At 49.2% G+C, this 12,870-nt stretch overlaps 1 long non-coding RNA gene across 1 annotated transcript in view; it reads right to left on the minus strand.

Annotated features, from left to right (window-relative positions):
• Positions 1 to 12,870, minus strand: part of LOC143827191 (uncharacterized) — a 139,247-nt gene that overhangs the window by 94,413 nt on the left and 31,964 nt on the right. Inside the window, exon 3 of the long non-coding RNA XR_013227210.1 lies at positions 3,374 to 3,471. This is a non-coding gene — a long non-coding RNA (uncharacterized LOC143827191). The remainder of the gene's footprint in view (positions 1 to 3,373; positions 3,472 to 12,870) is intronic.

A 12,870-nucleotide genomic window follows, 5' to 3' on the forward strand; every position in this document is an offset into this window, starting at 1 on the left:
GTGCCCCTCACATTGAAGACAGGAAATGATTCCATAACAAAGATGGCCATCAACAGTTCTTGGCACTCTTTGGAGGTCTGCCTGGGGTCCGTGGTCTTTAAAGGGGAGGGGGTTGGGGGCAGAGCATGGGGAAGAGAAGCACTGCTGACATGGTGAAATGAAATGCCATCATGCACGCCACTCTAGGAATTCCTCAAATGTCTAGAGTAGAGACCATAGAGACTGGGGAAATTCTCAATGCATCACAGACATGGCAACTGAATCCCTCCCACTCACCTTTCCCCCCTGCTGTGTTAGGCAGCCAGCTCAGCTTCCACTCTGTAACTGGGAACCCAGAAAAGGAAACATCTTGGGACTTGACCCCCTTAACCACTAGGTGCTGCTGCCTTTGGCTGCATGCTAGCCTCAGGAAGAAGAGAAGAAGTAGCTTGCAACAGTTTAGCAATGATTTAGCAACGAGGAACAGTTGCCTTCCTCTTGGAGGATAAGAGCAATGGAAGCTTGACTTCTAGAAACAAGTCTTGGGCGGCAATTCCTCCACTTACAATGAACAGGAATGTTTCCATCATCTTGTTAATATTCTAATAGACCCTTTTTGTTACGTGTTGCAGGAAGGTTTGATGGAGGGAGGAGAACACCTTTATCCAATTACAAGGAATTGTTTGCAGCACAAGACAAAGGTACAACTACCCTCCCTTGGATGGCTGCATTGCTGATAACGGAGGAAACGCTCTCTGATGGTTGCATTGACGACCACCGGAAGCGCATTTTGGGTTAACATCAAAGTCTTCAGAATTAAATACATGCGTTGGAAGACGAGCTTCCCAATTGCATAAAGGAGCTTGTAGAGACTGCGACAAGAAACATCATATATTTCTGGAGAAAGTTCTCGGGTCACCTTCTGCTTTCTCACTTGCATAAATGGAAAGATACATCCTGGTGTTGGGGAATTTATTCTCCTGTATACCATCCAATGTATTTTTTTTTTGTTGAATATTGCTAAATGGCATCAGTGGTGGCTAAATTATATTAAATAATATATCAGTGAAATTAATAAAAGTTACAATTCCGGGGGCATTTGGGTTTCTAAATCGGCGGCATCTGCTGCCTATTAAAAACGACAGCTGATTAGCAACCCAGGCTCTGGGTGGAAGATCGGAGCTAATAAGGTGAAATTAAAATTTACATCTTCTTCCAACATAATGAAGATCATTAAAAAGGGAGCGATAAAATTCTTTGATTAACCCTCTTTTCCATTCCGCGCAGCCTGCATGGTACATCTTTAAATGCTCAGCACAGTAAACTCTAGGCCCTGATAATCTGACGTAAATATATCCTAATTTTTTTTTTAAACAGAGGAATTATAGAACCCTATGAAATGAAATCGTCCTTATATACTCCTTTTTATTGGCAAAATAAAACAAAATTGGGGGCACGCGTCAGACAGAAGGGGAAAAAAATGAGATCACAAACTGCTGAAGGCTTCACGGTGTGGCCTTATCTTTCCGTGACTCCGTATTCTCCCCGAAACACTTTTTGCTTTATTGCTTAATTAGCCTCTTCGCATAATAATAATTTTACGCCATGAAGGATGCTGAGGCTTCACACAACAAATGTTTGACTCCTTCCAATTAGGGCTGGCTGGGGTTGACGTTTCAGACCGGAACGCGTGAGCAAATTAATCCGTTTCGAGCCAGTTTTAGAGTTGTAGGACAAGATGAGTGATGTTTTGCCCTCTCCTGCAGGCAAGTATGGCCATCAAGGCGGTATACAAAACCCATAAATTATAGAATGAGTCATATAACAAAGCAGTAAAGAAGAAGAAGAGTTGGGGTTTTATACGTCACTTTTTACTACCTAAAGGAGTCCCAAAGCCTCTTATAACTGCCTCTGCTTCCCCTCTCCACAACAGACACCCTGTGAGGTAGGTGGGACGGAGAGAGCTCTGAGAAAACTGACCGGCTCAAGGTCATTATTTCCACCGTATGGTTTTTGTATTTTTCTGGAATTTTATGGGGTTTTCTTTGGGGATTGTATTATTGTTCTGAACTTTGTATGTAATCTGCCACAAGCCGGCCTGTCCAGGAGTGGCGGGTAATAAATCCAACAACAACAACATTCTGATAAACTCTGATATCGAGCAGCCACCTCTGTCTGGCTGCCCTAGATTTGCACTCAGGACAGGGACGGGTTTCAGAGTCTGCCTTCCAAAGCAGCCATTTCCTCCAGGGGGGCTGCCTTCCATTGCCAAGAGATCCCTTTTGATCTTGGGAGATCTCCTGCCGCGTCTGGTGCTCCTAAATGGAACCTTTTCGCCATCCCCGTCTTGCATTTTCCCTACAGAGCTGGTTGCCCCATCGACCTTCCCTTGTTGACCCAAGCAATGTAGACCCCTCACCCTTCTGCATGCGGCCCCTTCCCACGTTAGAACGGCGACCTTAATGAAAAAGGATGCTATGTATATGTACATTTCTTTGGGGAGCTTCGGGGGGGTGGAACGTAATACTCTTATCACCAAACCACAGTTGCAAGCGGCACACTTTTCATCACAGACACCCTCCTTGACGAAGAATACAGATTTAGGACCGGACTTTTGGTTCCTAAGCTAGCGAGGAAGATTGCCAGCTGCCACTGGATGCCTTCCCATTGGCGGTAAACATCTCTAATCTCCTTTGGCTGTCACTTTGCAGTCAAAGGATATTAGAGTGCAACGTAATTATGCCATGGTGAGCAGAAAATCCCCTTCTCCCCACGACTCGTCTTCCTGCCCTCGAAGGAAATATTGACTCTGTTATACTCTAAACGTGACCCTGTTCCGATGACAAAAGGTCTTGCATCCCTGCGGTTTTAAGAGGGAGGTTACTTGGCTAATTGGTCAACTGGAAATGAGGCTGCCTTGGCCATCTGTTTGTCCGTCTGCTCGTAACGTGACATCTTCCTTGGGGGTCTCCCATTCAAGACTTAGGGTAACCTCAGCAAGGGGCAAGCCGAGGTGGTTGGCCATGGCCTTCCTCTCCAGAGCCTTCCCTGGAGGTCTCCCATCCATGTCTGATGGTGACCCAGCAAGGGGCTTTCAAATCAAGGGAGAAGCAGAGGGTTGGCCATCAACGTCCCCTAAAGAGCCTCCCTTGGAGGAATCCCATCCAAGCCCTATAGTGACCTCAGCAAGGGGTTTTCAAGGCAGAGGGGAAGTAAAGGTGGTGGTTCCAGCTGTATCTTTGTGCAGGGACTCATGCAAATGCTGTTCCTAGATTCTTGTTTTTCTATGGCTACAGACATACTAACTTGGCAACCGACCCTGATCTCTTTCAAAAATAAAACACTATCAACCCAAGAGCCAGCTACACAGCAAAGGGCCGATCTTGTGAAATACCTTTTGATGAGCCGCTGCGGAATGACGGCGCGGTGGATTCTCAACTTTTGAATCGTCCTCCCGTCGCTCAGAGCTCCTGTTCACCTTTCCTGTTTGACCTGCGAGGAAGGCAGGGGAAAAAAAAAAGGGGGGGGGACCATTAATCACGGCATTTGCTTCCTTCAAAACTAAAGACAATAAAAAGGCATTTAGGAGCGAGATCAGGCCGAGCCACGGATATCTATCCATCATGACAAAAAATCTCTCTCCGAAGGCTTTTCCCGCTGGTGGGGCTGAGTCAAGACAAGAGAATCATTAGCTTGCTGTCAATGTGACCGCTGAGACCTGTTTGAGGATGTACGTGGCTGTCCCCAACTTTCAGGCCTGCCATGTTTGGGTCTCCAGCTCAGAAATACTCTAGTCCATTCCTGGCTTCAGCTGGAAACACTGCAAGAGCCACGGTGCGTGTAGTGGCAAAGGGCAGCAATTCCTAATCTGGAGAACTGGGTTCCATTGACCACTCCCACTCCACAGGCAGCCAGCTGGGTGCCCTTGGCTAGTCACAGTCCTGTTAGTGCTGTTCTGTCAGAGCTCTCTCAGCCCCCCCTACCTCACAAGGTATCTGCTGTGGGGAGAGAAAGGGAAAGCGACTGCAAGCTGCTTTGAGACCCCTTTGGGTAGTGAGGTATAAAAGTGGGGTATAAAAACAACTCTTAGTTTGATGCCACCAACCAGTTGTTTTTTTTTTAGATATTCTCTAATAGCCACGCCCAAACAGGTAATTTAATTAACACATCCTCCTTTTATAGGTGGCTTCCCCTGTATCTTCATTCGGGGCAGGGGGAGACTGCAGGCAAGTCATTGCAGCATTGTATGTCCAGCGGTCCCGGATTCAGTCCTTCCCACCCACACACACTCACCACAGAATGAGAGCCATCTGCTAGTTAAATTAATCAAGCCCATTTGGGTTCCCAAAGAACCGCTCGCGTCGGCTGTCCCGCCAATCCGGCACGTCCCCTTTGCCGGCTGACTGCCTGACAGTCAGCTCCATGATCAGTCGATCGGCCTAGCCCATCCGTCTGCCGTCTGACACCAAACGCCCCGGAGCTCCCGTCCCCCCCCCATCCCATTTCTCTATCACTTCGGGAACGTGTGTTTCCCTCGGAGGTCACCCTCCGAGGTCCGCGTGTTGTGTTTTTCATTTCTGCCTTGTCAGGAGAAACTTGCCGGCGCATCTATCAAAGTAATCATGGGGTCCTGACGCGGGAGTGCGGTCCTCCGCACATTTTTCATTACCGGATAATTTATTAATATCCTTCCGAGCAACGCGGGATTTGTCTTGATAAAAATGGACTCTCGGCGGGCGACACGGCACGTTGAGCCAAGGAACGGCGTGGCCGGAGCGGTGATGGTGGACTCGGGAGGTGTCCTTTCACCTGTCTCGACCCTCCGGCGCCGGATCGGGAGCTGAGAGAGGATTTTCTGTTTCCTCCCGAGAGCCCAGAACCGCTCGACATTTTGTCATTTTGATAAAGGTTGCAGCGGGGTAGCCTCAGACAGATGGTGACTTTCATGCATCCGCGGCTCTAGACACCAGGGGCAGGAATCAGGTCGGGCTGGGGTCCGGTTGCTAGGTTCTGGCTGTCTAATTTGGTTGTTCCTGGAGCGTTCTTTGGGGCTACACAAGGCTCTGTGGGAGAACATCTGCTTGGCATACAGAAGGCCCCAGGTCCAATCCTCGGGTCAGAAGAAGAAAGGATTTATACGATGCCCCATGACTGTCCATGGGGCATTTGCTAGAGAAGAAGGAGGACCCCTTCTGCTCTCTGCTTGATCTGTTTTGCACCAAAATTAAAACATGGGAGGCAGCCACCTACCCGGTCTCCTGGCAGCCCTCGCGGGCACGGTGGGAGACAGTGGTTATGGGTTTGGCAGCTGGGCAGCCTCCATTTGGGCAGGGGGGCGGGCAGAGACCTCCCTTGTCTCTTTGTGACTTGAATTGTCTTCCTTCATTTTTCATTTTTTGGGGAAGGGAAGGGGGAGAATTGGCACATGGCTTAGGGACAAATAATCAGATGAAAGCCAAGCAGAACTGAAATCACTCAAAAGGTCTGGCTTCCTGCTCCCATCGTAGATTTACAGTGGTGTAAAGAAGGAATGCTGCTGGGAGAGGGACAGTTCAATGAATCAAAACACACCTGCACCTCTTGGAGGCTGGGGTGCCAACTGCAGCTTCAGAGATTCCTGCATATTTGGGGGCGGAGTGTAGGGAGGGTGGATTTTGGGGGGAGGGACTTCAGCTGGGCATAATGCCATGAAGCACACCCTCCAGCATAAGCCAATTTCTCCGGGGAACTGATCTCTGTAGTCTGGAGATCTCTTGTAATCCTGTGAGATCCCTAGACCATCCCCTTCTTGATTTCAGGTTTCACAAGCAGAATCATATCGCCGTTTAAGGATTCCATTTTACAGACCATTCATTAGAGACCCTGAATAGGGTCAAAGCGCTCATCAATGTATAGATTAGTCAGATCTTTGCGCAGGTGGCTGAGCACAAAGCCCTGAAAGAGCCACCCACTACTTGGTGGAGAGAGAGATCGGCTGCACGGCACTAAAATGGTTTCCAAAAGCCCGTCCTGATATTCTGAGCAGGACGTTCCCAGCCGTAAACTTCGTCACCGCTTCCCTTTTAACAGCGAGCGGCTCGCCTTTCGGTGGACAGATGGCGATTCGTTCTCCAGCGAGCATTGACGCCTATAAGTCAACAATGACAGAACATTTGGGCAGCGACAGACCCAGAGAGATCTTCCAAATTCATGACCATCTATCTTTTTTCCTCCCCCCCTGCTTTTTTTTGAAAGATGGGGCATATAAAACCAGTGTTGGCTGAAATGAGGAGTGATCGTCTCTGGTGGAAGAGGGAGGGAAAACGGGAGGCCCCGAAAATGCAGCCACCTGGTTTGGTACCCGCTCAAAATTGGTGCCGGGCGAGCGCACAATGGAATTTGGAGACGTTCCGGATTTCTTTATAGCCATTTTCCTCTCCTGACACAGCTGGAACGCATGCTGAAAATGCCAAATTGTATCCTCATTTAGCTACATTATCTTGGAGGCATGCAATCTCCATTACGGAAAGCAATAAAGGAGCTTTTCTGGCAGGGCTTGAAGCCCGTGGCTGGGATTGGCTGAGCTTCTGTGATGTCAGAGCACGAAAGGGCAGGCAGGAAAGGTCCTGAAGCGGATCATCACCCGCTGGGTTTGTGAGTCGGAGGTTTCTAGCGGCTCTCGGGAACAGCAGCCGTACGTTTCATATGTGTCTCTTTTGGAAATGGCTTCGGTAACTAACGCTCCGTTGATAGAGTGGAATGAAAACAATTCAAGCAAATGAATAATGAATAAAATTCACGCTTGGGCCAATCATAAGAACATCAGAAGAAGCCTGCTGGATCAGACCAGGGGTCCATCTAGCCCAGTATTCTGTTGCACGCAGGGGCCAACCATTCCTCCGGAGGGCCAACAAAAGGGCAGAGAGACAGAGGCCAATAGTCCACCATCCCATCCCATTAGTCCACCATCCCATCTAACACAGTGGCCGACAAGTTCCTTTTTAGGGCCAACAACAGGGCAGAGATGTCAAGGCCTTCCCCATGTTGCCTCTTGGCTCTGGGATTCAGAGAGTTAGGACCTCAGAACGTGAAGCTCCCATGTGGAATTCCCACACGAGGTAGCCGTAACTCCTCCACAACGCTCGACAGAGCAGCAGAAGAGGAGCGGATCAGTCCCTAGCTCAAAGATCTAATGTTTTATTTATTTATTATTGATTGATTGATTCACTTGGATTCCTATACCACCCTCCCATAAGGCTCAGGGAATTAAAAACAGCTCGGGAGGTGGAAAATGGAGACGCGAGAAATAGGCAGGAACAAAGAAGGAAACGGCTGGGAAGGCCTGTGCCCTGCGGACGCATGCGCCGTGTCTCTTGCATTCCAAAACTCTCTCCACCGCCTGCTTCCCTCCGCCGTGTGCTGAGCCAGCATTCTTGAGGCAGTCGCGGCTGTCAGTCTCCGGAGGGAAAAAGCTGCTCCTGATATGCTGAATTATTACCAAGCCAGCATTAGCTCTGCGGGAGCAGGCGATGTGTCAGCCGCAGCGAGGGAGGGGGAGAGGGGGGGGGAGAAATCCTTTACAAATTGCATTAAGAAAGAAAGGGCAGACATCCTGACCCCCTCCTGGAAAGCAGGGAAAGCCGTGGCGTGTGATCCCCAGCTGCCGAGAGTTTCACCCAACGCAATCGCGCAAATTGAGTCTCTGTGTGATTTCCGAGGGCCTTCCTCCACCAGGGCCTCGGAGGAGAGCGTGGGAAAAGGGGGTTGGGTTTTCTTACTGTGGCCATCTCCTCGGTGAGTGTATTGGGAGGAAACTGGGAGTGTACTGGGAGATAAACCAATTAGATAATGGACTCTGGTGTGTCTCTGCAAGACGCCTTGTTCTGGCTTTGCCACTGTCCCATCATCAATCACTGACAGGTGCATGACAACCCCCACATTCCCTTTTGGTCAGAACTGGAGCATGCAATCCTTCCCAGCAGAGATACACAACAATCATGTTGCCCTTCTGCACGAGTCTCTGCAGAATAGGAACCAATCAATTCCCCCCTCCCACAGTTCTGAGGTTTTATGCACAGTGAGATGATTTTCATCCTGTATGCTTCCCCCCGCCAAAATGTCTTGCTGCCCTTTGTGTGGCATTTGTGCAGAAAATGAGGTTGCCGCTTAACCGGCAGTATTTCCACTGGATTTCTTGAAGGTCTTAAAAAACCTGGCTGAGAAACTGGAAAGGCGGATAGGGTCGCACGAGCCACCGTGTGTGACCCCCCCGAGTGCATTTTTAACATCCTGACCCTTGACTTTCGCTTTCCTTGGATCCTGCCCGTCACTGACTGACCCAGAGAAAGCGGTTTGAGGCGCTCCTCTCAAGCGAATCGTCATATAACCTGCGGCTGGCTCCAGCTGACCCAATTTGTGACCGGGTCAATCGGAACCAACACCGGGAAATAACAGGGATCAGGGCAGGCGGGGAACGATGGATGGAGTGATGCGAAGGTGAAACTTTTTTGTTAGTAACTTGTCTGCTGACGCCAGGGATTGGGCGTGCCAATGGGAACAGAAGTTTTACAGCCAGGGTTCCTGGAGGGGCTGAATTCAGGGTTGCACTTGACATCTGTGGGGGTGAAAAGGATGCTTTGGGAGCTCCCATTGGGGAAACACCTGGAGATTTGGGGGTGGATCCTAAAGAGGGTGGGGTTTGTAGAGGGGAGGGACTTCAATGCTGCATAATGGCATAGAGTCCACCTTCCAAGCTGCCATATTTTCCAGGGGAACAGATCTCTGTTGCCTGGATATCAACTGTAATCCCAGGAGATAACCAGCCATGATCTGGAGGTTGGGAACCTTTGAAGGGACCAAAACGTATCCTTCTTACTCAAAATGCATCCTTCTAAAATTTATCCTTCAATATGACACAATGTAAGTGAATAAGAAGAGAAGAGGGGGTCAGAGAGCGCCTCCCAGGTGAAGACAAAGAGAAGTGTCCGTATTCAAAGGGATAACATCTATGCACCCTTTGGGAGATGTAGCACCCCAATGTCCAGGCTTGCTGATTTGCTCACTCCAACAGAGCGCAAACCTGCAACAGGTTCAGTCAACGGGTCCAGTCAAGAGGTGCGTTGTCTCAGAATGCAAAGAATCTCTTCCCACCGAATTGACTCGCTGGTCGGGAGCGAAACAGAACGCACGCTCAACAGAAGGCAGTTTAATGGCGCAACATGCGTGCATGTGGCTTATAAACAGTCCCGCTGCCAGAGCCAGCAAATCTCGCGAACGGCAGGTACCGCGCAAACACGGGAGCTACGCCATTGCTCGGAAATGTGGGACAATTAACATATTTTATCGTGGCACCTTTCTGATTTAATTACAGCGCCGTTTAAAAGTTACGATTCGCGCCACGCTCTTCAAAAAACAACAAAGAAAGACGAGCAGCATTGATCGCCTCTCCCGACTCTGTGCTATATTACATCTGCAGTGGTGAAGTTTCTGTTGATGATTGGCTGGCCTGCTGCAATGGCACAGAATGTCAGAAGTCCAATTTCTGGGAGGGAAGAGAGAGGTGTCACAGGGGTGTCATTAATTCATGGAATCCCTAAGGAAAGGAGAATTTGTGTGCAGAGGCTGGGAAGACGTCCCAGGGCACAGCAAGTGATGGGGCAGGGTAGTGGGCGGAAGGCTGGGGAGACTGTGGATTAGAATTGCCAGACCCCCTCCCCACAACCATCCTGCTACTGATCCTGCTATTGATCAAAAAAGAGGGAAATCCATCTGATGTGCAACGGCATGTCAAGGTTGCTGCCCATGTGACCCGGAAATGACATCATCTCCCTGTCCCACGGACCACGATTCACTTTTTACTGTGCCTGTGCTCTCCAGAGTGATCTGTTCTGACCACAATGCGTTAGAGTATGCAAGAAGTATGGTCTACACGATTGAAGCGAATGTGGGAAATGTTCCGCAGGGGGCAACGGAGGAGATGTGCGGTTTGCCTAGATTGGTCAAGAACTTCCCGATATGTTTTCAGATCGTCTCTTCCTCTGCCCTGATTGGCTTAACTGGAGACTTCCTGATCCTTTGAGCTCACTTCCTCCCTGCTTGCCTCCAGAACAGACGAGAATGAACCAGCAGTTAGATGATTAGAACCCTCTTTTGTTTCTCTTCTAAATAAAACTAATTTTTTTCTTTCAAGCAGGCGGGTGCCCCGTCCTTTTGCATACTGAAACACTGCCAATATGTCCCTTCTTAGCTAATGGAGATCAGAGGAAATTTCCCTTTTCCCTAAAGAGATGGAATTTCAATTTCTTAAAGTTTTTGGCTTCCCAAAAGGCTCCCGTGCTTAAGAGCACCGGGCAGCAAACTATCATCTTTGTGAAATGACTTTTTCAATAGCATGTGATTTATAGCTGATTAGCTAATTAAATCAAATATAAGTGGCTGAAAGTAAATCTATTTTTATCATCCCTGTAAATTAAAAGTTCCGCACCATAAAAAGTCATGGCCATCTTGAAGACGACGGACCGAGTGCTTTTTACTGGCACGCGGGATTTATTGTCAATTAACGTATCGAACTGAGGAGTCAGCATCACCCCCTTTTGCTGGAGAGATATATTTTTAAAAATATTGGCCCTGACGATCAAGCAGCTCCGTCGCCAAGTAATGAAATGGAGCTGGTGGGTCTTATATTGAACCATTCTTCGGGTCAGGAGTATAGGCTGCTGTAACGTTTCGTTTTATCATCCCCCCCTTCCTTTATTATGAATAAAAACACGTTTTTTCTCCCTCCCCCCACATGCATCCATTTATCAATCCCCCACCCTCTATTGGGTTGCAGATAACACAGGCAAGGGTTGGTTTTTTGAGAATCTCCTCCATTTAGGTTTGCCAGCTGCGGGAAATTTGGGATGGGTGGGGCTTGGGGTGGGCGGGATTCAGGGAGGAGGAGCCACAAAAAGGCACAACGCCCTAAAGGCCACCCTCCGAAGCAGCCGCTTTCCCCAAGGGGAACTGATCCTAAGGGTAGGAGTGGCCAAAGTGTGGCTCTCCAGATGTCCATGGACTACAATTCCCATGAGCCCCTGCTCTAAATTCCGGAGATAAGCTGTAGTAGTGGAAATCCTGCCTCCCTTTGAGCATCTGCAGCTTCCAAAAACGCCTTTCTCCCCGCCCCCCTTCCCATAGTATTGTTTAATTAAACAGGAAAAGAAGCAATCAGCAAACTAATTAAACAAAGACGCTGAGTTTACATAACTGGAGAGCAATAAGGATTACATTTTTTTTTTTTTAAAGGGAAGCTATTTGGTGGATTCTCGCTCTTTCCAGAGAATCTCGGTTGTCTCCGTTCCCTTCCTCCTGTTCCCGGGGGAAGAAATGCTGAATTTGTTTTATTTAAAAAAAGAAATAGCTGCATTCCACAGAGCTAAACCTCCCATTACGGAGGAATCTCATTTTTCATAGCCAATAAAAGTCAAGTCGGTGTAAGAAGAAGCCGGGATCAAGTGCTACCAAGATGGCCAGCCTCCGGGTGATGGCCGGAGACCTCCTGCGGTTACAGCAGATCAAGCTACGGTGTTCAGTTCGCCAAGAGAAAACAGCCACTCTAGAAGTCAGACTCTACGCCTAGCCCCGCCCCATTCAAGCTCCATCCCCCAAATCTCCTCGGTTCTTCCCAAACCGTGAATGTTGCCACATTCCAGTCGTGAGCGACAGGCGCCCCGAGAGAATCCCCGTGATGCGCAGCGTCAAAAAGTACGACAGAGGGGGGAAAGTTCTGAGCTTCCATTTTTCTCTCTTGCAAGTCGTGCTCTCGTCCTCGTCCTCCATTCCCCGAAAGAGACCCGCCGGAGAGCAGCTTTGTTCGAAACACTCGGCTGCATCTGGGACGTGGCGTGATGGATCGGAGTGCGACGTGAAACCACAAATCCCAGCCCGATAAACGAAAGCCGCCATCTTCGGCGTTGGAATCCAGCATCCCCTAGACGTCTGATGCTCTATAAACTTCCGAAAGAAGGGGCCCTGGGAGAAGCCGGCTCCCCAACGGCTCTTGCTCGCTGAAATATTACCTGAGAGGTGCCGTTCTCATTATCAGAGAGAAACTCAATTACATTTCAGCCATCTGCTTACTGCGACGTACGGATGCCGCATGCTTGCTTCCAAAAAAGAAGCCACACGAAGTTTGGAATTAACAGGGTTTTTTTTAAAGAAGAGATCATAGCTCCTCAGCACCATTTTTAGAAGCGTTAAGTGGCACATGGCCGGACTACAACATTCTCCGACTGTTTCAGACCTCTCTTTGCAACCATGATCGGCGGAGCTTCCCCCCAGTTTTAAGGGAACAGAGTGCGAAATATCGTGTCTGTGGACAGCGACTGCTATTCGGAAGTGCATCTTACTTTCACGGCGCTCAAGAACCATGGAGGACACCACTCGCCCTCTGTGTGTAGAGGCCGCTTTCTTGAGAAGAAGAAGAGTTGGTTCTTATATGCCGCTTTCCTCTCCCCGAAGGAGTCTCAAAGCGGCTTACATTCGCCTTCCCTTTCCTCTCCCCACAACAGACCCCCTGTGAGGTGGGTGAGGCTGAGAGAGCCCTGATGTTCCTGCTCGGTCAGAACAGCTTTATCAGTGCTGTGGTGAGTCCAAAGTCACCCAGCTGGCTGCATGTGGAGGAGCGGGGAATCAAAGACGGCTCGCCAGATTAGAACAAGGTTTGAGTCCAGGGGCGCTGTCAGGACCAACCGAGTTTTATTCGAGGGGTGAACTTTTGTGTGCATGCGTGCTTCTTCATATAAAGGATTTTCCGGAGAAGTGTCCCTGAACGCCCCATACTGGCCACGGTGACACAAATCTAGGTCTCCCAGGAGTCCTCAGCAAGGGACCTTAGTTCCAGGGAGAGCTACCTGAGACCCGATCTTTATT

The sequence above is a fragment of the Paroedura picta genome, chromosome 17 (genome assembly GCF_049243985.1).
Source record: "Paroedura picta isolate Pp20150507F chromosome 17, Ppicta_v3.0, whole genome shotgun sequence".
Lineage (NCBI taxonomy): Eukaryota > Metazoa > Chordata > Lepidosauria > Squamata > Gekkonidae > Paroedura > Paroedura picta.